This window comes from Archocentrus centrarchus, chromosome 3, assembly GCF_007364275.1.
Source record: "Archocentrus centrarchus isolate MPI-CPG fArcCen1 chromosome 3, fArcCen1, whole genome shotgun sequence".
NCBI lineage: Eukaryota > Metazoa > Chordata > Actinopteri > Cichliformes > Cichlidae > Archocentrus > Archocentrus centrarchus.
The window spans coordinates 16,671,540-16,699,054 of record NC_044348.1 but is presented as its reverse complement, the minus strand read 5'-3'; the positions used below and the strand labels follow the sequence as shown (position 1 = coordinate 16,699,054).

The 27,515-nt window shown below is 40.9% G+C and overlaps 1 long non-coding RNA gene across 3 annotated transcripts in view; it reads left to right on the top strand.

Moving 5' to 3' along the window:
* Positions 1–27,515, top strand: part of LOC115778235 (uncharacterized) — a 52,100-nt gene that overhangs the window by 5,312 nt on the left and 19,273 nt on the right. For all 3 annotated transcript variants that reach the window (XR_004019757.1, XR_004019758.1, XR_004019756.1), the window contains exon 3: positions 4,812–4,868. This is a non-coding gene — a long non-coding RNA (uncharacterized LOC115778235). The remainder of the gene's footprint in view (positions 1–4,811; positions 4,869–27,515) is intronic.

The window sequence follows — 27,515 nt, the reverse complement described above, 5'->3', positions numbered from 1 at the left end:
GAGCGACTGGAGCTAGAGCTGACTGAGACCCTGCTGCTGCAGCTAACACAGAAAACCGATGCGAAGGCTTGGACCTGGCTGCCCCCACCCGCGGAACAGGTGCGAGTGCCGAGGTCAGCCCGTCCGTGGCTGCCCCCACCCGCGGAACAGGTGCGAGTGCCGAGGTCAGCCCGTCCGTGGCCGCCCCCACCCGCGGAACAGGTGCGAGTGCCGAGGTCAGCCCGTCCGTGGCCGCCCCCACCCGCGGAACAGGTGCGAGTGCCGAGGTCAGCCCGTCCGTGGCCGCCCCCACCCGCGGAACAGGTACAGGTGCAGGGGAAGCTGGAGCTAAGGGAGCTGGAGCAGGGTGAACAGAGGGAGCTGGAGCTAACTGAGGGGTCTGGGACTGCGACTGAGGAGGAGCTGGAGCTACAGCTGACATGGAACACTGCGACTGAGGGGGAGCTGGAGCTACAGCTGACATGGAACACTGTGACTGAGGGGGAGCTGGAGCTACAGCTGACATGGAACACTGCGACTGAGGGGGAGCTGGAGCTACAGCTGACTTGGAACACTGCGACTGAGGGGGAGCTGGAGCTACAGCTGACTTGGAACACTGCGACTGAGGGGGAGCTGGAGCTACAGCTGACTGGGAAGACTGCGACTGAGGGGGAGCTGGAGCTACAGCTGACTGGGAAGACTGCGACTGAGCAGGCGCTACAGCTGACTGAGGCGAGAGTGGCTGGGGAGGAGCACGGCGACGCCGGGAGCGCTGCTTCCTTCGCGTTCTGTTGGAGTGGGAAGCACGATTCTCAGCATCCAGGATGTCCACCAGCAGAGGTGAATCAATAATCTCCACATCATCTGGCAGCCAAGAGAGGTCTGGGGAGGCGGTGGGCTGTGGGTGAAAGGATGAAAATGACGAGGTGGGAGAGGTGAGTTGAAGGGATGACGGCGGATCCGGAAAGCGAGGCAGCGCCTGTGGTGCTGAGCTGCAGTGGTGCGGAGGAGACGACGGAGGTGAGATGACCGGCTGCAGGAGAGGTGAATTAGTGATGGCTTGGAGGAAAAAGGTTGTGTCTTTGCCCTGGACAGGGCGACCAATATTATACAGTTTAGCTTGTAAGTTTTTCCGGAGCATGATTATGGAATGGGCAAGGGAGGCAGTGTCAGGATGGGTGAGGAGCCAAGTGGAGGAAGAAAAAAGTCTGCAGCAGAAAATTGCCTGAATAATCTGACGGGGTTCATCAGTGGCATGAATGATGTTCCTGGAGAGATCTATGAGCTCCAAAATCACTTCCTCTTGCTCGGAGGGGCTCCTGGTATCCGCGGGGTCCATAGTCTGGTCGCGTCGTTCTGTCATGGCCGGGGAGGAAACAGGCGAGGAATGGCTGACACGAAGGACTCCAGAAGTCAGCGTAACTTAAAAGGGATTTATTTAAGCAGGGGAAAAACAAATACAAAAATCTTGGAAGGGAGACGACGGGCAAACACAGGGAACACACGGGCACACAACATCAACGACGCGACAAGGAACACATGGAAACTGAGGGCTTAAATACACACTGGGTAATCAGGGCAAGAGGAAACAGCAGGGAACAACAGGTGAGGCAAATGAAACTAATTACACAGGGGAAGCAAAGCTGAACACAAAGCACAGGAAAACCAGACTGTCAAAATAAACAGGAAGTGACAAACCAAGGAACATACTGACTAAACAACAGGCACAGACTCAGGACAGAGACGCAGACATATCACAACACTAGGAAACACAAGACATCAACCTACTGGGAGGACACACTCAGGAAATAAACTAACACAAAACGCTGGGCCAACGGCCCAGGACATGACACAATTTTTTTTTTTTTTTCCAGGAGGCCTCACACTTAATCCTATTATGTGTCTATCCATATCAGTGCTTTTAAAGCAGAACCACATTTTGATGAGCACATTTAATAATTTTCGTCACATTGTTGCTTCATATTGATTAAATGCAGTTTTCCGGTTCCATCTGAGCTAGACTTGTGTAACTTTGCAGTGGAAGTAGTGGAAATGCAGTGGTAAGATCTATATTTATAGGACTAAAATACACATTATTAACAATGCAAAAATTATGGGTTTTGCTTTCATTTTAAATGCAATGATGCAGAATGCAAATGGTCCACTGAAAGGATTCACTGTATCTCACAAACAATTAGATACAATTTAGAATATGTCCAGTACACCAACAGTGCAGTCAACAAACCTGTTGGCAGATAATCATATTGAAATATATATGCAGCCAAGGTTATGAATATGGATGCCTGCTGTTTTTAACCCTTTTATGCCAAGTGTATCATATTTAATGCATGGGTATTGTGGTATCTTGAGACTTATGTGTCATCAGTTTAAATTTTTCTCCTGGAAAAACTAAAGAAATGGCACAATACATTTTTAAGCAATAAAGTGCAAAAATGCTGGATGTAATAAATATGATATAACTTCACTTCCCCTTTGGTCAGGAATTGTGGTGGGGAATAAAAATTATCTTCTGCCTACATAATCTTTTTAGATTCAGAAAATTAATATTACAGCGCAGTATATAACTGTAGAAAGACAATTGTGTACACAATGACTGAAGGGGTCATAACTCATATGTGCAAATTAATATATATATATTTTTTTAATTATTAGAAAGTTCAATAAAAACTCAATTTTCAAAAAATTAGAAAATTCTGACAGTTATTTCATGGTTCAAGCTTTACAGGGTTGACTTTTACCTCTAGAGATAAAATGCTTACTAATATGCCTAGAAATAAAGAAAGAAAGAAAGAAAGAAACAAACAAAATCAATAACCAATCTGATTCACCGACTGTGTTGTTCTGAGGTGACTGTGTCACTTGTTGCTAAGCCTTTGGGGACAAATCAGAGCCTGAGGCATTACTGTGGGACTTTGAGTGTTTTTAAATGGAAACTTGATGCTTGTCTTACCTACTCCACTTAATTTCTTTGTTTTGCTACTACTTTTACAGACATCATTGATCATAATGTTCTCTTACCATTTAGCTCATGTTTAGCAACTCCTTTACCCCCTTCTTATTCAAACATAATAGGAGTAACAGACTGTAAATGCTGATGGGCATCAATCCATCAAAAAAGCCTTTATAACCTTTAAACATATTGTAATTCACGTGGTCTGAGAGGGAATCTAGACTCCTGCAGCTTCTCTGGGGTATGTTTTCAGGTTTTCAACAATATAAGCCATAACTCGCTACATAGGCTAATCCCAGTTGATTAAGCAGATGAGTTTCGCCTGGGAGACTCGGAATTAAGGAAAGAAGGGGGAAAAAGGTTATCATTGACTAATTTTAGGCAAATGTATCACCTGCCTGGGCTGATCTGGTTGAGAGGTGAGGGAGAAGCCCTGTCTGTTTTCAAATTCTGGTATTTTTTTCCTCTCCATTAGGAATTGAACTGAATTAAACTTGAACTTAGCTTGTACAGGGTTACTACACTGCTCAAAAAAATAAAGGGAACACTTAAACAACACAATATAACTCCAAGTAAATCAAACTTCTGTGAAATCAAACTGTCCACTTAGGAAGCAACACTGATTGACAATCAATTTCACATGCTGTTGTGCAAATGGAATAGACAACAGGTGGAAATTATTGGCAATTAGCAAGATATACTCAATAAAGGAGTGGTTCTGCAGGTGGGGACCACAGTCCACTTCTCAGTACCTATGCTTTCTGGCTGATATTTTGGTCACTTTTGAATGTCGGTGGTGCTTTCACACTCGTGGTAGCATGAGACGGACTCTACAACCCACACAAGTGGCTCAGGTAGTGCAGCTCATCCAGGATGGCACATCAATGCGAGCTGTGGCAAGAAGCTTTGCTGTGTCTGTCAGCGTAGTGTCCAGAGGCTGGAGGTGCTACCAGGAGACAGGCCAGTACACCAGGAGACGTGGAGGAGGCTGTAGGAGGGCAACAACCCAGCAGCAGGACCGCTACCTCCGCCTTTGTGCAAGAAGGAACAGGAGGAGCACTGCCAGAGCCCTGCAAAATGACCTCAAGCAGGCCACAAATGTGCATGTGTCTGCAGAAATGGTTAGAAACAGACTCCATGAGGATGGTATGAGGGCCTGACGTCCACAGATGGGGGTTGTGCTCACAGCCCAACACTGTGCAGGACGCTTGGCATTTGCCAGAGAACACCAGGATTGGCAAATTCGCCACTGGCGCCCTGCGCTCTTCACAGATGAAAGCAGCTTCACACTGAGCACATGTGACAGACGTGACAGAGTCTGGAGACGCCGTGGAGAGCGATCTGCTGCCTGCAACATCCTTCAGCATGACCGGTTTGGCAGTGGGTCAGTAATGGTGTGGGGTGGCATTTCTTATGAGGGCCACACAGCCCTCCATGTGCTCGCCAGAGGTAGCATGACTGCCATTAGGTACCAAGATGAGATCCTTAGACCCCTTGTGAGACCATATGCTGGTGCGGTTGGCCCTGGGTTCCTCCTAATGCAGGACAATGCTAGACCTCAAGTGGCTGGAGTGTGTCAGCAGTTCATGCAAGATGAAGGCATTGAAGCTATGGACTGGCCCGCCCATTCCCCAGACCTGAATCCGATTGAGCACATCTGGGACATCATGTCTCGCTCCATCCACCAACGTCACGTTGCACCACAGAACCTTTGAAACAAATGCTGTCAGTCACATAATGTGAATGAGAAGAATGTCAAATGTCAAAGACTTGCACTTGTGCTGTTTTGTATAGCTCATTTGGATTGTAATGTGTTGTGGTGCAGTATCATCATCTTTTCTCTCTGTCATGTCTTCTTTAGCTGCAGGTAATGGTGTCTATTGCAGATGGAAGCAGAGAATTGAAGCACTAATGGAAGGTAAGCAGCAGAAGTGGATCTCTCAAGTCAGATCTTGAAGAATTCACCACCATAGTTTCTGATCAGCACACTCCATGCACAGAATACGTTCTGTGTAGGGTACACAGACCGAGTAATAAAGGAGCAAACATTCAAAAAGGGACTCAGTAGCTGTACTGCATGCTATAGCTGTTTTATACTTCGGTAGTTTACCTTGCATACTATAACAAGGGTCTAATGGTCATGTATTCTGGCAATAATGAGTGTCTGGCTAGCCCTACTGAGAGCCTTTCATGTATTAGCATAGATTGAGGTTACAGAGGTGACACTTACTGCTCTTTGACATTATTTTCAGGATCCTCAAAGAAGAAAAAAAAGTTGCTGATTACAAAAGATTTACAAAAGATTTTCCTCCAAGGTTTTTTTTTGTTTTGTGTGGGTTTTTTGTTTGTTTTTTATCAGTTAGCTAAAACATGGATAGGAAATCCGTAATAACATTTAAGCATATTGTAATTCAATTCTGAGAAGGACCTAGGCTCCTGCAGCTCCTCTGGGCTCAGTTTTCAGGCTTCAGAAAAAAATTCTGGCATCTTTGTGCAACTGCAGGTATTTACATTCCAGATCAAGTACTGAGTGTAAAGTTGTATAAAGGGTGAGAAGTCAAGATTTACTTGTATTATTTATTGTTCCATTAGCAATTGTGTACACAGTGACTGAAGGGGTTATAACTCGTATATCTTGTGAGCTTAGATGGCAAAGCCTTATAAATGAATACATATACATTTTCCATAGTTTCTAGCAGTAACCTTTTTGTATTAATTACAGTGGTAAATGCTGTAAGTGGTTTGAATGGATGGTTACACCTGAATAATATGGTAATACATAAGAGGATCAAAGTGGGGATAGTATCTGCCTGTAATTTAACAGTATGCTGACCATTCACTGCATTATTCTTTTGAAAACATTATGTTAGTCACTGAGTTTACTACTACATTTTTCATGAATGCATACAAAACAGCATTTGTCAGATTTCTGTATTAACCTGTTGCACTCATTCGCCAGTTAAAGCATACGTACAGAGACATAAGCTTATTTACAGAAAGTATCTGCTCAGCAAGAACACAGATTTCAGCGACAGACAGCCAGGCTGTTCACTCAGTGAAACTTAACAAAATGATTCATGATCAGCTGTGCAAACCTGCCTTAGCCAAACCTTCGCATGAGGATCTCAAAGAGGTGCCTGCAATCAAAGTGATAATCTGCTCTAGAGCTATTATGATAGTCAGAACAGAGAAACAGAAGTTTTATTTTCTCTGTAGGCTGGGAAACATGAAGATTTGAAAATGTTGGAGAGAAGCTCTGTGGACTGATAAACATTAGGCTTTATTTTGCTTTGTTACTGGTTTGTTTCTAAATGTAACAGTATCATTCACACATCAAAAGAAAGTAAAGAAAATTCTGGTAGCCCTCAATTTGACGCATCTTTTCACATTCCTCGGAAAACTTTTTGATAAATGTTGAAAAACAGTAAGTAATGGACGCTTTGCAAAATATTTAGAAAATATGAACTATTCTGTATTTATTCTTTTTTTAAAATTTTTTATTTACTGTTTGTATTCTGTTTATCAGCTATTGCTAATAGATAAGGTGTAGAAAACCCAGCATTTTCACTTCCAACCTTATCAGTTTGTCTGAATGTGCTGTTACAATAGAAAGGACTGGGACAATTCCATATTAATGTCTTTGGTTTTGCAGTGAGGAAGATTACATTGAAATGAGACTTTAAGTCATATATGAACTTTTTTCATTTAAAACAGGCATTTACTGTGCCAAGAACTGGCACAGAGCTAGGTACAAAGACCAGATTCCCTGTGCCTGGATGGCTTAGTGGTGAAGCCGGCTACCACATACATATGCCATGTTGCGGTGCGGGTTCGAGTTTGCCCATGTGTCTTCCCCTGTATCCTTCCCCCATTTCCTGTCTCTCTCCATTGCCCATAAAAGACGCTGTGGCCAAAAATGCAAAAAAAAAAGAGACCAGATTCCCATTCATTTCCATTGACTAATGATGGCAAATCCCCAAGTCGCACTCTAAAGGTATCAGAAGAATACAGTAGTCTGATCACCTTTATGTATGTAGATGTGTTTCTTTTTAATTAACAGACTTGGAAAAAACAAGAAAGGTTTTTGAGAACCCTTTGCAATTAACCAGGATTTCTTCACTGATAATATGTGGTCTGACAGTACAGTGTGACTAAACTGGTAAACCAAAGCGTTGGAATTTGTCTTCAGTAAATACATCAAGCAACTGCAGTCTTTTTTTTTCTTGAATTTAGTGGTGTGTTGAACCTTACTTAGCAGCAGCGCCTCTATCGTTTCTTTCTTGTAGCTCATTATGAGACTTGCACAATGGTGAGGTTGAATTTTGGACCATTCCTGACTACAAAACTGTTTCAGCTATGCTCATCAATATTTCTGAGATGTCGTGACTGAAGACCCTTCATCAGGTCATGCCACAGTATTTCAGTTAGTTTAAAGTTGGTTAAGGCTGACCCTAAGTTGGCCATTCCAAAATGCTAATTTTCTTCTTTTTATCCATACTGTTATTCATTTATTCTGTTATTAATTTATTCATTCATTCATTCATTCATTCATTTATTTATTTATTTATTCATTTATGTATGTATGTCTTACTGCATCATCCAACCTTTTTGGATGATACCTCAACTACTATTTCTCCTGTAAAAATGTCTTGATATAGTTTTGAATTCATTTTTCCGTCACTGATTCTAAGGCATCCAGGTCATAAGGTAGCAAAGCAGCCATAAACAATGGTGGTTCCTCCATTGTGTTTTAACAGCTGGTGTTTTGGTGATTGTGGTGGTGTGCAGTGCCTTTTTTCTTCCAAATGTAGCTTTGTGTTTTATCCCAAATAGGTAAACTTTTTCTGATCCACAGAATATTACTCTAGAAGTGTTGTGAAACAGCTAGTGCTTCTTTGTAGGATTCCCTTTCCTGGGGAAAGTGGCAACAGTAATGAAATTCTACTCTGTGTGGACAGTTTGTCTTATTGTGGGTTCATGAACATCTGGGTCTTTAAAAATGCTTTTGTTGCCTTTTCTTGCTTCATTTACACTGTATTGCCAAAAGTATTCACTCACCCATCCAATTGAATTCAGGTTTTCCAATCACTTCCATGGCCACAGGTGTATAAAACCAAGCACCTAGGCATGCAGACTGCAAACATTTGTGGAAGAATGGGATCGCTCTCAGGAGCTCAGTGAATTCCAGCATGGTACCATGATAGGATAGCACCTGTGCAACAATCCAGTCGTGAAATTTAAATATTCCACAGTCAACTGTTAGTGCTATTATAACAAAGTGGAAGTGATTGGGAACGACAGCAATTCAGCCATGAAGTGTTAGGCCATGTAAAATCATGCTTAGGCACATAGTGCACAGAGGTCACCAACATTCTGCAGAGTCAATGACTACAGACCTCCTACCTTCATGTGGTCTTCATATTAGCTCAAGAACAGGTTTGGTGGTTGCCAGGACAATGGTACTTGTCTGGAGGGGGGATTATAGTGTGCGGTTGTTTCTCAGGAAAGAGTGTGGGCTTGGCCCCTTAGTTCCAGTGAAATCTTAATGCTTCAGCATACCAAGACATTTTTGACAATTTCATGCTTCCAACTTTGTGGGAACAGTTTGGCCAACATGACTGCGCACCAGTGCACAAATTCAGGTCCATAAAAACATGGATGAGCAAGTTTGGTGTGGAAGAACTTGACTGGCCTGCACAGAGTCCTGACTTCAACCCAATAGAACACCTTTGGAATGAATTAAAGTGGAGACTGCGAGCCAGGTCTTCTCATCCAACATCAGTGTCTGACTTCACAAATAGGCTTCTGGAAGAAGGTTAAAAAAATTCCCATAAACACTCCTAAACCTTGTGGAAAGCCTTCCCAGAAAATTTGAAGCTGTTATAGCTGCAAAATGTGGGCTGACATCATATTAAACCCTATGGATTAAGAATGGGATGTCACACAAGTTCATATGTGTGTGAAGGCAGACAAGCAAATACGTTTGGCAATGTAGTGTATCTCTATAGTGCTTCATCTATTGTGAAAGTTCTGACTAAAGCATGGTCCACACAAGCCAATCATTTTAGAGAAGAACCCTTTTTAATCAGTAACCAGTATTTATGTGAATTTCTTTGTAGGGAGTGACACATCATCAGCCCAGGTTTCCCATCTCATCCATATAGAAAAACTTACAAAACATACATATTGTCTGCCTCGTAGGACTTCTCTTCCTATGAAAGTGAAAGTGTCCCATGAAAGTTGCATTTTTTTCACACAAGTCATGTTTACTTTGTTTATCCTTAGAAGGTAACATGAATCAAAGAAAAAATTTTCTATGAGACAAAAGTGGCCACTAAATAAATCACACTGAGACATACAACGCCACGAGAGAGAAGTCGACAGGACAGAGGTTCACATTCTTTTTCTGCCTGCACCATCAATGATTACTCTGTGTACGTAGTGAAGAGATGAGTGTTGTGTGTTAGTAGTTTTTCAGAAAACATTTGTCTATATTGTGACTTGGCGGGGTGGACGATATAGCCTAAAAAAATATCACAATATTTCAAGAAAATTTGCGACAATATTTCTGACGATATAGAAAAAAGAAATAAATTACTTTATTGATGTTCACAGCTTGCAGGCAGCAGCATTTATAAGTGTAACTAAATGATGGACAATTCCATCTTTCTTTGAAACACTTCCTAATTTGAAGTATGAATCTATTGAAACGAGGGTTAATAGTAGTGATACAGCGTTATAGCAAAACAGAATCAAATGTAAGCACAACAGTAGCATAGGTAATATTTCCCTCTAAATCTTAAATAGAAATTTATAAAAAAAAATTAAAAACAGAAAAATATTTTCTGGCTGGGATGTTGTATCTGGGATCAAGCTTTTTAACTAGCTGCTTAAAGCCCTGCTTTTCCATCACGTAGCCACATCATTAATTTCCATCTGTTTGCTCTTCCTGTCATATGGAGTGCAGCGAGTGAGTGCTCCAGTGACACTGAGTGAGTCGCTAGCATGTCCTCCTTCATAGCCTGTTTGCACTCGACAGTGTGTTTTTGCCTCAAGTGATGAAAAAAGTTTGAGCGGGAACAGTTGTCTTGCATATTTTGAAATGTGCTTTCTTGGAGATTGTTGAAGAAGCTCCCTTTGTAGGTTTTAAATGGCCATTGGAGGCTGACACACTGCGCTTGCTCTTACACCTCTCTCAGACATGCCTGGGCTTGTCTTCTTATTGCTAAGGAAGGTAAGGGCATGGGGTTGCTATAGCAATGATTTTGCGATATGACATTTTCATATCACAAAAAAAAAAGGTCTATCGGTATTATCGCTGACATGATATGGCACAGCCCTAGTGATTTAGATGAGAATCCTTAGAAATCCTGGTAATATCAAAAAATTCACAGACTGTGTACTGCAACTGTCATTTTGCACTTATGTGAGTCATGGCAGAAATATGCTCTCTGCAGACTGCAGCACTGAGCAGAAAGACTGCAGAAAGTCTCCCAGTGGGGCTCAAATGTAAGGACCACAAGGATTAGCTACTGCAAAGATATGTAAGGGTTATACAATACCAGGATAAGAGGATGGTTTATACAGGGACAGACTGGGATTGATGCTCCTTTAAAATAACATTTACAAAATAAATGTATATTATAATTTTACAGCTAATATGTGATATTTTACTTAAACAAGTCAAAAATCGCACTCTGGCATCTCCGCTTATGTTGAATATTTTGCTGTCCTAATCCTGAACATGGGTATTTTATTAATCAGTTACTCACACTGAACTATTTATAAAGGAAATAATGGAAAATGTATCATAATCCTATCATTGTTGTGGTTATTTATTTAAAAAACTGTGAAATTGTTATTGTTGCATTTCATGGGAAGGATGCATCTGCAGCATTGTAAACAAGCAACAGCACCAACATGACTGCACAAAATATTCATAGTTATTTGTGCCGTCTACAGCATATATTCTGTAAATTTCTTTACATTAGTGCCTTAGGTTTAGTACATTGCCTCTCTCTCGCTCATCCATTATGGCAACACTGCATTATTTTTATTCACTGGAGGTTTAGGAAATTGTATATGAGAGAAAAGAGGATTTTATGTGTGCGCGGTGGTGCAAACATACTGTAAAGGCTTTGTTTTTATGTTATTCATGCACATGTGCATTTTTTACGTGTGTGTGGGCACATGTGGGTTTCTGGTATTCGTCTCCTCCGTCTTCATGTCACCTTTGTTGACTTTGTCTCTGCTGCTGCAACACTGTGCCCTCCTGCTTTAATGACGCATATATCTCCAGTCACTGCCTAATCCCAGCAGCGCTAGCTCAGGAACAGATTACTGCTTCCAGACACCAAAGGAGAGAAGAATAGTGAAAGGTGGGGGTTGGAGGGGGAAAGAGATGCCTCAGTGATACAATATACAGACAAATCAAGGAGGTCATCGTGTGCATGTGAATGTGCATACATATGTATGTGCTTTCACATACAGATGTTAACATAATAAACGTAACCAACTGTCTTTGCTTTGTTTTTAATACCACATGCTCATTTTCTTTTATTTTCTCTTAAAGTGAAAATAACCACTGAATTCATTTAAATAGATTTGTAGCGTGTAACAGTGCAATAGGGACTGGAAAAGCTCCATAAATGCCTTTTGCAAGAAAATAAAATATAAGGTGATGTTGTAAAGTGAAGACAGGAGAAATCTAATGGTTCTGCTTTCTTCACACTCCAGACTAAAGCAAAGACCTTTACCATGACATGCAGAGTGCCCAACAAGGCTGCCTCATTCAGCAGATACAGTTCTCTCAACCCAAGAGAATCAAAATACTTATTTCATGTGCTAGGGCATCCTCCATATAGCCTTATTTTATTGTAGGCTTTTGTTCACATTATTAATACTGTTGCAAAATCTCTGCGTGTGTGTATATATATACATATATATATATATATATATATATATTTTTTTTTTTTTTTTTTTTCTTTCTTTCTTTTTTTTTTTCTTTTTTTGCTCTTTGCTCAGCCAGTCGGTCTCTGGCCTGCTGGGTTTTTGTATAAACTGCTAAACATGTTCTACTTGGTTAACTGCTACTTGCATCCAGTATTAACACCCAAATTTTGGTGATTATTTAAACTACAGTGGATATTCTATGAAAACATTTAGATGACAGAAGCACATGGATAGATAACTCTTCTTCACGTGGCTATCTTGTGGTTAATTAGAGATTTTCTCTGTCTTCTTGTGCAGTTGTAAATAATTAGGAGGGGTTTGTGCTGAAGTGGTTTTGTCTGTCCAGCAGCTGCTGTCATCATGCCAGCTGCCTCCCAAGAACATGACTTTTAGGACCAATGATTGCTAATAAAACATTTGATTGAGAGAAGAAGAGAGTGAGAACCATAAACAGGCAGGATTCTGCCCTTTAATTTCGCCGTCTCTCGAGAATTGGTTTTGCTGTGCTGCAGAGTAGGTCCCACACACAAGCAGTTTAGTTGTCTGCCCAAGGACTGAAATTTAATTTAGCCAGCGTGGTGTTAGTGTGGCTGTGTGTGCGTGCCTGTGCATGTATTCTGTGTGTCTGCGCGCATGTGTGTATGTGCGTGTCTTGCTATCATTGCATGTGCCTGTGTGTCTGTCAGTATGAGTGTGGGTTTTTTTAGTGCCTCCGTGTAGAAAAAAAAAAATTTGCTTTGCATGAACTGCATATTTAAGAGTTTGCGCTGTAGTGCTTCTGTGTGTTTGCTTTATTTTGTGATCTCTTATTCTCTAGTGACTTAATCATTTTTACACCGCTGGGTTACTGCACTACCATTTTACAGTGGTTGCACTGAGACGTTTATTTGCTTACACTGCTCTGTTGTTTTTGGATTTGAATTCATTTTTGGTGTTTTTTTTTTTTTTTTTTTTTAGGATTATCACTGTAAACCTGAATGCCCCCAGTTACTGTTGGCATCATCAGTTTGTTGTAGAAAACTTTTTGGCAGTAATTTACTTTAGCGTGTATGCTGATTGCATGTTAAAAGATATAACAGCAGAATTCTTTAACAGTAGTTGCGTCGGGTTTTCCACAGACTGGCTGGTTTGTAACTATGCTTTGTGTGTATGTGCGCGTCTGTTTATGTGTTTAGGTGCAGGTTCCTGATGAAAGCCCAGAGCAGAGGCATATATCAGAGCTCCAGCACTAATAAAAGGCCAGCAAGCTGTGCTCCTCTCCTTCTGGGAACAGCACTGCTTTTTACTGCTTCTCTGACAGCAAGATAAAGTGCTCCTCCAATTAGAAAAATATTTGGCCACATACCTACCAACAACGATCCTAGGTTTTTATTTTTCATGCCATTTGATCAGGAATCCTTGCTATTTTTTTTACAGCATGCTTCTTTTTTCTTATCATCATGTCCTGAGTATGCACATGCTAATATGCAACCCTCCCCACCTATGCAACTGCACCATTATGCTGTATAATGAAATAATGGTCTTTTAGGGTATTTTTATTTTGGTCTTTGTTTCATAAGGGTGGGGCTGTGTACACTTGTGTTTTAGTGTGGGTTTGGGACTGAGACTGTGTGTGTTTTAGCATCTTGCATGAGAGGATTCATGCTGCTGTGCGTGTTTGGGTTGATGTCATTCTTGTTGCCCCTGTCATCCGTCTCTGCCTCATGCAGAATTGTGTCCATATATACTTAACTGCTGACGCTAGTCTCCATCTTTGTTTAAGAATACTATAGCTAGATGTTTTTTCCCCCCTTCTTTCCAGAGAGTGCATTAAAATTAAATTCTCTCTTGTTGTTGTGAAAAGAGGCACACGTAAAAAATAATTGGCTGTAGGAGAGAACAAAGGGCTGGCTCCTCTCTCCTCCCTGCACACCACAGCCAGGCATTAATACCAAGCCTGCTGCATTGTTCTGCTGTCTGCAGCCATCCCCCTAGCCAGACACTCAGCTCTGGAGAAGTCACTTTTAATGTCTGATAATCAAGGTGAATTTTCAAAAAGCTGCCATTTTCAAATGATGGTGTATATATTATGTGCAGATGGGAGTCCAGGAGTAGAGGAGCCCCATTCAGGGAGAGAGAGCTCTTGGGCAATGCGAAGTGAAAGAGAGACACCTAAAGGCCTTAGAAGGAACTGTTGGCTGATTTTTAGCTCTAATCAAAATTCTATGAAGGATGGATGCCAGCTGGAATATCAGTGTCCCTGCTGAAATTTGCCCGATAATTTGCTTTGATTTCATTAAGCATGTGTTGTCTTTTTTTTTTCTCAAATGCCACCACAGCATCTACTGTAAATGCATAGTGAAGCATTTTAGCATGTATATGTGAATGGTTATGTAGTGGTAGGGAAATGTATTTCTAGAGCACAGATGCTGCCTGCTGTTGCCCTGTGCTGAATAGAGTTCTTTTGCAGTGTTATTGGGGAATCAGGCATCTAGCAGCAGAGCAGTGGAGCTCCATTTCCCTGCTACAGGGCACAGGCTCATCTTCCGCTTGCTCCTCCCATCCCCCCTTTTCCCCCCACCACTAGGTATGATTATTTCTCCTCCGCTCCACCACACCATTATATTCCAGGTCTGCAGTTACCCCTCCCTGCTGTCATTTTTCATGGCATGTTTTTGCCCATGTGCAGCACTGCACATTTATACTGTGCCTGTGCAATATGTTAAGGAGGTGAATATATGCAGTGTGCAGAATGTAATAAGTATATATTTATTTTCTTTGCTGGTGATTTACTGGTTTTTCTGGTGCTTGAGAAGAAAGGCCGACTCTAGCCATGTATCTTAACAAACATGACTGCTGCGTATGCACTCGCCTCCAAGGCTTTTTACTCACTGCGGAAACCAAATTATACATCTGAGGCAGACTGGTTGTTTTTTTCGTGCTATGACTGTTAAAAATCTTCTTAGTGTTTGGGGATATAAGCTTTGCAAATGACGGCTGGGTAAAGTTTCGGTAATGTATGTGGCACTTCCAGCAGCATTGGTAGCTGATCAAGTGATTGGTTTATGCAGTGTATATACTTAAAATACACCCCACATAACTGACACCAAGCCAGCCAGCAAACCAGCCACCATCAGCACAGTTTGATCACCACTTGCTGTTTTCCACCTTCCACCAGTAGTCCTGAAAAAAATATAGAACTCTTCAAAATCAAAACACAATTATACAACACACACACATGGCTGAAATTGACATTATGCTCAGAGGGGAAGTAGATCTAACCCTGTGAAACAGTAGGATTTAAATGGATTCTGTGCTGAGAGCAGCACGGTGCACAAGTCTCCCTCTGAGAGGCTGTCACAGTGGGAAACTTGCAGATTTGCAGAGACAATGGGGGGAAAAAAATCCTCTTAAAGATACACTACCTAATTTTGTTATTGTCCCCAGTTATAAATGCCAGAATTTCCTCTTAGCTCACTCATGATGAATTTAAAAATATCAACAGTGAGGAGGAAACAGGTAGCAGGAAATTTGAAGGTGCAATGGGAAACTACAATAACTATAACAAAATCAGGGAGCCTGCTGCAGATATGACATAAAAGTATGATCCAGTCTGTATGAGTGTAATTGATTTTTGAAGCTGACTCTAGAAATGACAGTTTTTATTGCACTACTTTGTGAAATCAAATGGCATCTACTAATTTGCATACAATTTTGTAGACATGAAAAGTTTCATCTTTTTGCTCTTGGTTATTTGAAAAAGTGTACTGTACTGTGTATATATATATATATATATATATATATATATATATATATATTCCCACTGGCTGTGGGCATCAGTGAACATGATATTTTATTTCCTATAAAAAATAACTTTGACTGTGTTGGCAGTCCCACGTTATATATTGTCATTTCTAGAAGTGTACAGTCTAACCAAACAAGGATGCTCAAAATCCCTTTTTGTGTTGATTCATAAAAATGTACAAAACTGAGTACATCTCGGGGCTTACAGCGCCTTTTCATATTCCCGTACTATGCACCTAATACCTGATACACTACCTTGATGTAACATTGTTTATAGATAACTAGATTTTGCCTTCAATGTGATTGCATAATAGCTAGGCATTCAAATGTGTGAGCTCTTTATTTGTTCCCTGGCAGTACTAGTGGTAGCATTATTTTTCTCTGGCTGGTTGGAGGGCACACTTTCAAAGTGTTGATCTCAGCTGTGGTGCAGAATAAAGACAGGGGAAGGAGGAGGAGAGGGCCGCAGGCATTCTGATGAAAGGATGTGTGGGGAATCTGGAGTGTGGAGAGAGAGAGGGAGCATTTTGTCAGTCCAGTGTGGCAGAGCAGGTCTGGCTTCGTGCCAGTCTGGGCACTGTGCCCACGAGGAGGCAGTGTGTGGCTAGCACTGACTGTAGCATAGAGAGACGAACAGATAGCAACAGAGAGACTGAGACACACAAGTGTGTGTGTGTGTGTGTGTGTGTGTGTGTGTGGTGGGGGGGTCTGGGGCTGACTGGCAAAAGAGGTTTAGTTTGCATTTGCATATGAAGTGGTCAGGCTGTTGTACAGGACAGTGGAAAATGACAGGGACGAACGAGGAGAAATTTCCTGACCAGTATTATGTCACCAGCTCTGTTACTGATCACTAGTGTATACAACAGCAGTGGTTAAACTTGCAGTTGAATTTGTATCCTGTTCTTACTGACAAGGAGTCGATGGAACAATTGGCACAGTTCATTTAATCAGGCATTTGTTGTTTCATTTAATCATGCATTTGATTGTCACTGTTAATTGCTTTGTCTGCTGTTTCTTTATGCACTGCCTGGGTAAATTCTTTCTCTATGGGACGCAAATGTTATCTTTCTGCTTTGTGTGCATTTACATATTGTTTGCCTTTCTACGTATTATCTCTCCCTCTCTTCCTCTCTCACTCTGTTCTCCTCTTTGTATCCTTAAAATATTCTGCACACCCCTCAGCAGTTCCGCATGGCAGACAGCCCTAATATAATCTGTGCGTCTGAATTCTAATTTATACCGTCAGGATAAAATAAATAGTCTGCAGTTAATTATGGGAAGCCGGCTCCTGGCTTTGCCCTGGTGATTTATGAAGTGCACGTAGGCATTCTGCAACGCATTTTTCTTAATTTATTTTTAATCTGTCTTTCAATTAATTTAACTGCAAACGTCTTAATGATGGCAGAGGGCTGCGTTAATGAGGCCTGTGAGGTGAAATGAACAGGCACTCACCCCTGTGGGGTGGAAGTTAGAGGCTTTGAGGATGGGGTCATGCAGAGGGTCTTGTGCAACCCTAGCAGTTCAGTTTCCATAGTATTTTTTTTTGGGGGGGGGGGGGGGGGGGGGGGGGGTCCTTGTCATGTCTTAACTCAATGCAAAGCAGAAAGTTTGGGGGATGAAAAATATACATTTCTTGCTTTTTGGTACTGTTTGTTCATGATTTGTAGCACAGATCTTTTGCCTTGTTTTACTTACTCCAGTGAATTCAGTACAGTGTCAGTTGGTTTTGGTGATTGGCATCTTCACACCCACCATCTTTAAGGTGGTTCATTCAACTCTTGTAAAGGAAGTGCCACTCTTTTCCCAGAAAATTTTTCCAGTGATTTTGACACTGGTTGATTGTCGTCCAATTCACACGTCTTGTAGACTCCTCACAAATTCAGCCTATCAATAAACGTCATATTCACAGTGGAATTGAGTGACTCAGTTTTTGTTCTTTTTTGTGACTAATGACTTCACAGTAAAGTAGAGATGTAGTGCAGCTCTCACAGTCTGACTGTTTGCTGACTGACCAATTTTAGTAAGTGGATTTCAGGTCTTTCTGCTTGTTTTTTCTATTGTTGAGACTTGTGTGGCTCTCCAGAGGATGGAGGGATGACTGCAGTCACTGTCTCACAGACAAGAAAATGCCTCATATGATTAAAAGCATTTTATCCATCGTTTCACCCCCCTCTCAAATTAGACCAGCGTTTCCACTTCACTTGTTATGCACCAGAGTTTTCTGCCAATTAGCATGGAGCGCATTCGTCTCAGCACTGGCAGGGCCTGGTGTGAGGTAGGCAGAAGCCAGTGTAACCATAGTTGTAACCGTGGTGGTCAGCTACCAGACAGCTCACATCACCTTACCCCATTAGGGACATCCACACACAGCTCCCTGAATCAGGATGCTCTCGTTTACTTTTTCCACATCCAGCCATTTATCTCGCTTTTCTAGTCTCTCTAACTCTCTTCTTTCTCTCTTTTTAATTTTCCTCTCAAAAACAGATCCCACATTAAGCAGCCAAGCATGGCTTGGTGCAGTGCCTCTCCTGAAAGAGCAAAGGAATGATTTAATTTCGCCTCCTCTGTCTCTGTGGCCTCCCCTCCCTGCTCATACACAGATCATTACACACAAAGGCCTCATTTTCATCTCCCTGTGAGGGCACATGCAGGGCTTTAACTAGTCAGCCACACCGTGGCCGTTGCTGACGATCAATACCTGTGGTCAGGACAGAGCACGTAGTGCTTCCTAAATAGGCCCTGCAGGTCCAACCATAAAACACCTTTGAGGCTAAACATGCCACCCCATAAATCGCCTTTATTTTATTTATTTATTTATTTATTTGTTTTCACTCTTATGGAGGAGTGAGGGAGCCAGGAGTAGGATACCTATTGAACTGGAACAATGATTATTAGGAGGTTATGATAGTATCCAGAAAATACTGCTACACTAAAGGTTCGAGAGTTGACTTGAAGTGAGTCTGGTTGGCATAAAAACAAGAGAGGGTTTGGGTCTGTGTTTCTCTTGTTGAATGGACAAGCAAAGGGTTAGGCACCTGTGGGTAGATTATATCTTTTTTAAGTAAAAAGGATTTAATAGAACAAGTGAAGTTGGCCAGGCTCACACCAAAGCTTAACCTAGAACCTTTTCCTAAACCAAACCAAGCAATTTTGTATTTTAAATCATAGCAAGGGGACATTAAAAAAAAAAAGCTAGACAAAATTAGCAAAAATAAAAACAAGTCTACGAGACACTGATGCAAACCAACAGAAAAAGAATAGGCCAGAAAAACAAAAACAAAACATGCATCTTGGTATAAAGCAAGTAGCTTTACATTTTTCTGTAAGACTGGCGTAAAACAGTTATTTCTCCAATGTTTATGCACTTGTACAAAGTTATCAGCATCATTAAAGCTTGCAACCTGTTATTAGTTGTTAGTGAATACAATCATTTAAGGGGACCTGTGGAAACAAGACAATATCTGGAAAACTTTGGAACAAAATCATTTTTATACTGTGATGAAACATTTCTATCTTGATGGCAATGTTCAAGTCCAGGACAATGATGCCTCATTCCATAGGAAACAGCTAACATGGGGTGGAATGGTTTGATTAATATGAAAAGATGATAATCATACACTATGACCTAAACAGTTACCAACAGACCTCCAGGAGAACATTTTGGACCAACATGTAGAACAGTGCTCTCCACTTGTCGTCATTACCAAATAGATGAATATCTTTTGGATGAATCCTTTTCCATCTCTCCAATAGAAGCGTAGAGAAAAACTGTTGAGAAACAGCTTGAGGAACAAGACAAAGACCAAAGTGATAAGATGGGAAGTGAGAACTGGGTTCACTTCCAATTATCCAATCTATCGTCAGGCTCCTCAGTTCCTCTTTGTCAGTCCTGGCATTTAAAAAAAATGTTTTTGGACAGTTGCACATTGCAGAAAAGCAACATCAGACTCATAGCAGTGGAGCTTTTGCACAATTGAGTTTACCTGCAGGGCTTTTTTTTTTTTATGGTATTCAAACTCAGATCTGTGTAATGTGAAGTTCCACATTTTCGTGATGGTATTGGTAAAATCTTATCAGTATTATCTTTTCCAAGCTATTGACCCAAATCCGTCAACCCATCCAGCTCACAAAGTTGTCAAGCATTTGTGGGACATGTTGGAACCAGCCTGATTTATGGAGGCTCAACCTCAGAACCCACAGGAGCTTCCCCCGAGGTCCCATGTTGGCATTACATTGAGGACCTAATTAGTAGATAGTTTTATTCTCAGGGCTGATTGGTAGATATACACAAAATAAAATTCCCCCCATTTTATTATTGGATCACAATTAATCTGCACCGATTTTTTTTCTCAAAACAAAGAAAAGTTGAGGTGTGAATGACAAATGCACAGTGCAACACACAGAATTCAAAGTATGCATTATGTTAAAGGCGGAGACATCCAGACCTGTGGAGATGGTTTAATTTAAATAGTAAGCTACTTATAACTGAGGACTGCTAATGAGATTTTACTCAGTTGGAACCTAAATGCAACTGAAATAAACTCTGAGGAATAGTCACATCTAGTTTTTTTTTTTTTCTTAATGGCTGGTTCCCTGCTTAGATTGTGGGATAGGTGATATATGGACCAGACGAAAGTAAAGCTGGGGGCTGGTAGACTGAAAAAGAAAAATAGATGTGTTTCTCATCTTGCTTTTGCCTCCAAGGCTTTCAGCTGGCCTGATCCTTACATTACCCAAACAGATAGCCAACAAGTTTAATTACCTTTGCATCCAGTCGTTCTCCCCATCCACCGCTCCCCACCTTGCCTGTGCAAATGAAAGAGAGGGACAGAAGGAAGAGAAGCATAATTACTTATTTTACTGGAGTGCTGCAGAATGCCTTTTGCCAAATGACTCTAATTCCAAATGGTTAACAAGATTTTTCTTTTTAATAGAGCCGAATCCATGTGACAGCAAATTGCTTTCCTATTTGGGGCCTTAATGGCTTTCATAGTTTGCACTTCCAATAAGCAGTAAACTCGGAAATTAATATTGCACACTGTGTTATGATGCAAATGGGAGTGAGATAGGAGAACTGTACCTTCATGCAGAAAGCTCTGATTAGATCCATAATTGCTCTGGTTGGATTTTTTTTTTTTTTTTTTATTCATTTATTTGTGTAATTTTCGTTCCACACACTTCACTCCTGCATCATTATCAGTGGCACACCTGCATTTCTGTATGTTGAGTTTCACTTTTGAATGACTTTTAATAAAGTGCATACATATTCTAAAATTATAAATATGATAATAGGGAGTTATTTTTAAAAACCTAGCATGCTGCTACTGAGCTCCACACTTTTCTTTTGTGGTAAGTGATTCAACATGAAAAAAAAGCAACATTTTAAGTGTATCCTCAAGCAGACTTTGTCTTTCCATTGAGGCACATGCAACGACTGAAAAACCAGCTTCTGGTTCTGTTCTAGTTTCAGTTGTTTGTCTGCTGGTGACTAGTTCAGTTAAAGCGGTTTTAGCCCCTCTTTCTAAAGCACCGTAAAAGCAGGCGCAATCTAAAAAGATATATTTGTACAAGGTGTTTCTTAATTAACTTTTGATCCGAGCCATTTCATTTCCAATTCCATTTTACACATTCTCAAATATTAATCCTTGTCCGTGCACGGAGTTTTGTATTCTTAATAAGGAGATCACAGAGTGGGACACAGTTCACACATATATAGTGCTGTGAAAAAATATTTGCTCCCTTTCTGATTTCTTCTTTTTTGTGCATATTTCACTTAAATGTTTCAGATTATCAAACAACTGTTAATATTAGACAAACGTAACCTGAGTAAATGCAAAATGCAGTTTATAAATGATGATTTCATTTTTTAAAGAGAAAAAGTTATCCAAACCTACCTGGCCCTGTGTGAAAAAGTAATTGTCCCCTAAATCTAATAACTGGTTGTGCCACCCTTGGCAGCAAGAACTACAATCAAGCTTTTGTGATAACTGGCAATGAGTCTTTCACATCGCTGTGGAGGAATTTTGGCCCACTCTTCTTTGCAGAATTGTTTAATTCAGCCACATTGAAGGGATTTTCAGCTTGAACGGTTTTTGGGTTTTTTTTGAGCCATTCAGAGGTGGACTAGCTGGTGTGTTTTGGATCACTGTCCTGCTGCTTAACCCAAGTGAGCTTGAGCTTCAGGTCACAAACTGATGGCCGGATATTCTCCTTCAGGATTTTCTGGTAGAGATCCGAGTTCATGGTTCCATCAATTACAGCAAGTTGTTTAGGTCCTGAAGCAGCAAAGCAGCCCCAGGCCATCACACTACCACCACCATGTTTAACTGTTGCAGTGATGTTCTTTTTATGAAATGCATTTAGTTTCATGTCAAATGTAACGGGACTCAAACCTTCCAAAAGGTTCAAGTTCTGTCTCATCAGTCCACAGTATAGTTTCCCAAAAGTCTTGGGGAGCATTAAGATGGGGTTTTTTGGCAAATGTGAGACGAGCCTTTGTGTTCTTTTTGTTCAGCAGTGGTTTTCTCCTTTCTTTCTTATTGAGGCAAGTGAGGCCTGAAGTTCATTAGTTGTTGTTGTGGGTTCTTTTGTGATCTCCTGGATGATCCATCAATGTGCTCTTGGCGTAATTTTGGCTGGCCACTCCTAGAAAGGTTCACCATTATCACTGCCATTTGGGGATAACGGCTCTCCCTGTGGTTCACTGTAGTCCCAAAGCCTTAGAAATGTCTTTGTAACCCTTTCCAGACCAACAGATGTCAATGAAAGATGACAATTCCTTTTTCAAATAGTGCCAGGTAGGTTTGGATAGCTTTTCTCCTTTATTAAAAGAAATGATAATTTAAAAACTGCATTTTGTATTTACTCGGGTTATGTGATGATCTGAAACATGTGAGTATGACAAATGTGCAAAAAATAAGAAACCAGGAAGGGGGCACTGTAGGCATTTAGAACATATGCATATTTTTATAGAAGTCAATGGCAAAAGCCTGTGTCTTTTTATTTGTCTCCTAACTGCACCTCCATCAAAAATAACCATAACATATGCTGTTTAGCATTTATATACACTTTCTTTACAAATGTTTTTGTGATTTATATAAAAACTACTAAAACGTACCTGCTTTCTGTTCGCTGTTGCAACATTGTCAGAAGATTTACTTTCTCATGCAGATTTTCTAAACACTTACACGTGCGTCCCTTAGCTCTGTGCCCAGCCCTCTAAGGCTGTCATTAAGAAGAACAGGTTTGAGGACATTCTGAATTTGGTTGTGGTTAAGCCTGCAGACGCTGCAGCGGTCTGACCCGGAGACAGAAATAGCCAATAAATTCAGCTGGATCGGCCTGTGATTGCTACCAGCGATTGAGGTTAAGTGTCCTTTGGTGTGCAGGGGCCTGAGCATAGCTGCAGTTCAGCCAGACATTGGTCACATGACCACACATACAGTATTCGGTATGATTCTTTGCTATATCACCATGGCAACCCTTCATTTCTTCCCAGCATGCTCCCATTTCACCTGTCATTCTGATAATTGGCTCTGAATTTTATTTATTTTTTTCATATCTGGGGAAAAAAAATGTCATGATCATAATAAGAAAATATTTATGAACTGAACACTGACAGGCAAGTGTCGGGGAAATGTGGAAAACTAAGCTTTCATTAGACTAGAATATTAATGTAGCAACAGGGCTTTTTAGGGACTAATAAAGCTTGTTCTCCTTGTTTTCACAGATTCCCACTCATTCTGTGCATGAGCCACACTGAGGAGTGAATCTGAGTTTCGATTTGGTTTTAATTGGGTCACCCTCTCCTTCCCTCTTCTCCTCTCATGCTGCCTTTCCGTTGAACTCCAGCTTAATTAGACCTACAAGATTGTGACACTACCAGAAACATATTATATCTGCTCTGCCTCTTTTTCCATTGATGTTCTGTTTTTAGAAGTATTGATGAGACAAGCTATGTAATGACATTTACTATACTGCTGTAGTCATTAATGGCCCTGGGTTGGTGTTAGACAGTATAGCAGCACCGACAGAAATGGATAAAAGGTTTTATGGAAATAAAAGATAGTTCCTGAAGGTGGAGATAGCTAGGCCTAATGACTGTTGCTCCAGCTGCTCCTCATTATCAAGGTTGCCGGCATCAGGACCAGCTGAGATTTGCTAAGTGGTCTATTGCCTTTAAAATGGCCATGAGGCCTTTCCATCAGTATTGCACCCACTGACACCATAAAACTCTGTGAAATGCATAGCCAACTCATATTTTCTTTCATTATCCTCATTTAAACTACTTTTCCGCTAGGGCACTGTCAGAATATGTGTGCAGTCATGCTGTATTTACACGACAGCTGCATGTTTATATTACAGTATGCCATAAAATGCATTTTCTTGTTTGGTCATGGTTGCCTGAGTGGTAATTATAGCGAGAGACGTGTCAAACCTACTCCTATTAATTTTATGAAAAATATTGCTGTTTCTTTATGCAGCAGCACCAGCGAGGCATATGCAACTTTATTTTTCTAATTTATGATATCCCTCCAGACCTCATTAGACTTTCAAATATCAAGATCTAAGTTATGTTACAGTTTTTTTTGTAACAATAACAAATCTTTTATGCGCTGTATAGTTTTGGTTTAGAGTAGGACATAAAAACTAAACTGTTGCTTTTGCTTTATAGAGCAAAAAAACAAGAAAATGAATCACGGTGTTGGACTTATGCATGTGCTTTGGCAGTCGAGGGGGGGCGTGTCAGCAGAATTAACTGATTTGTCTGTATTTATCAGAAGAGGGAGAGAGCACCTAATCCCTCCTTGCATTATTAAAGATAATAGCATAGTGCTTTCTGCAAGACCACCATACTGAATCAAATTATAACATGGAGTGATGATGTATGGATAGAACAGTGCAGCTCCTTTATCTGCCCTCCCAGCTTACTGTTGCCTCATACATGGACACACACGCACACAACAACCACTCATCAAGCCCTGGAGGGCACCTGTGTTTTCAAAGTAAAGACCACTTAGAGAATAGCCCCAGGCGTCTGAATGCTGAAGTGCTCTGTGTTACACATTAGAACTCTCTGTACAATCCAGGAACATAAACACTTTCAATAGCCCTTGTCTCCTCCCCAAAATACCCCAAATACCTCAAAACAAGGGGGGAAAAACCGCATACTCAGGCCAGAATATGGAACAGGTAGTCTGCCGGGACACGAGCACATTAAAGACCGCTCACTGGGGATGTGCTGCTCACTGGACAGTGACCTCCACAAGAACTGAAGGGTAAGAAGAAAGGCTGTTGTTTAATCAGTGGAAATTGATGAAAAAAAAAAAAACATTTTCAGGGACACTTTATACACTTTTTGTATTTAAAGGCAGTTTTTAAATCTCTGATTTCATGAATATTCACAACCGATAAAACAGCAGCTTAAACTCAGGTGCACCGAAAGATAAAATGCGTAGGAGGCAAACATCCACCCCTCCTCCAGAGGCAGACAAAGGGTTAATAATCACGCGTTTCATTCAATCCCCTAGCCGAGTAAATGAGGTTTGATCACATGCCAGGAACAGGAAAACAAGCAGCATTGAGAGTCAGCCTCACAATCTGTCATAATGAACACTTTAATATTAAAACAATCCCATTAACAAGCAGAGAAAGACAAGAGTTTTTCGGGAAAGCAAGGAAGCTGTAATCTAAATTTTTAATGACCTTTCTCGCATGATGACTTTTTCTATGTATTTTGACTGTTTGGAAAGGGAAACGAGTCAGCGCTGTCACAGTTAATTCGGGCTACCCTTTTGTGCTCGAGCTGTGGGTAAATAGCTGGGGGAGACATTTGAATGTCTTAATAGACAATGTAACTGCTCCATCTCTAAATGTGTTGAAATGGAGGCGTGAGGAATGGCATCATTAAGGTAATGTGTTCCTGAAGCCAGTGAGTTGTGCTCTAACCTCTGCTGCTCAGCCTGAGATTCGGTAAGTGCACAATCTAAGGTCACCTTAATCAGCGAAAAGCAGCACTTACAAACACGCGCATATACACACAAAGCCTCAATTACACTGTGAAATTGCCCTCAAATGAGTTGTACAACATGTCTAGCTGCTCTGTTTATGTATTCTTGTGAAGACTGTGCGACTATTATGCGACAGCAGTTGTACAGCGTGTTTCTGTGATATGTTTGTGCATTTTGTGCACTAGAAAAAATACCTGAGAAACAGTATAACTGGTGTAATGAAAAGAAGGTGGTTATACAGTACGTGGCTTCTCTTCTCCAGACATCAGTATATAGGGCCAAAGTTTCAACAGTTACTCTTCCTAGCATAAGAAAATGTTTGGAGGAAGGGGATTTGAGCCATACTTCTTCTAAGCAAAGGACGGTGTTTTCAAGTGCAGCACAGCAAAGTCTAAGAATTCTTTCTTCTATTTTTCCTTGTGAACCCTGCGGCGAGACTCAGCAGCCATCCTTTTCCCATACACATATGTCCTTTAAAGTGTCTTCTCCCCGAGTCTGAAGGCAATCAGTACCCTGATGACCAGAGGTTCTTGTGTAGTTCTGTGCCCCAATGTGTGTTTTGTTTGGGCTGAATAGTTTTTAGTGATGAATTTCACCCATCACTTTCGCCACTGTGGTTGACCAATGAGTTTTTGTGAAAGCATGGCCTGTGGTGTTTTTCTTTAATAAGTCCAGAGGTGGTGCAAAGCAATCGGGCCATCAGTCATCCTGTCAGGATCTCACCCTTTTGATTAGCTCAGTATATTGGTGGAGATATTTAACCTGCCATAGTTGCCTGGGTCATGAACCAGCCTCTTATTCTTCATGCAGTAGGTTTTTTTTTTTTAATCAGTTGAAATATTGTGTGTGTGTATGTGTGTGTGTGTGTGCGTATGGGGGGGGGGGGGGGGGGGGTGTTTATCATATACATGCAAAACATAATAATGACTATCTTAGAGGTGTGCTTTTCAGCCTCCTTTTTGCATCACCAGTAAAAAAAAAGTTGCATAACACAATGAAACCGAAATGTAAATTTCCAAGAAATTTCCCATCCCTTCCTAAACCCTTCTTCAGGGTTTAGGAAATCTGTGAATGTACAGTTTTCCTGTAATAGTGGAAGTCAATGAAACATTGAAAGCTGATTGAAACAATTTACACTCATGCTTGAACTTCTGTTGATAACTACAAACCCTCTGATCGATTATTAGGACAACACTGTACGACAAGAACTGGTACTGCATATTTCTATTAGGCAAGGTAGACACAGTTGTTGGTGAGGGGTTCATCTTACAGTTAAAAAAAAAAAAAGAAAGACCACACAGTTGTCAGAGCTAAACCAACAAGTGCAACAAATTTGGGTAGCATTTCCATTGCAGAAAGAGTGCCATGAGTGTGTTCATTATCAGCTGGAAGAGAGATGCTAGCATACAGAATGGTAAAAATTGCACGTGTATTTATTTGTGTTTAGAAGGAAAAATAAATATACTAATAGGATTGCAAATTAGGGTGAAGCTGATCTTTGCTATATTTATCTCAGAAGCCAATAAACCATCTGCCACACATGTAATTCAGAATCAGAATCAGAATCAGAAGGTTTTTATTGCCATATGGGTGAATTCAGTGAACATCTAGATACAAAGTGGGAGTGGCAGACGTTGGATGTTTCAAACTTGACTAAACCTGCAGAAAAGAAAGTAACTGATTTCTCCCCCATTTTATATAATTATTGAAGTTTAGGTAGTGTGAAAGTGTGTTTGAGCAAGCCTAATGATTCATTGTGACTTACTGCTCTCAGCTCTCTGTCCTGGCCTCTGTCCCTCCTCTGTTCCCTGGCTTCCCCC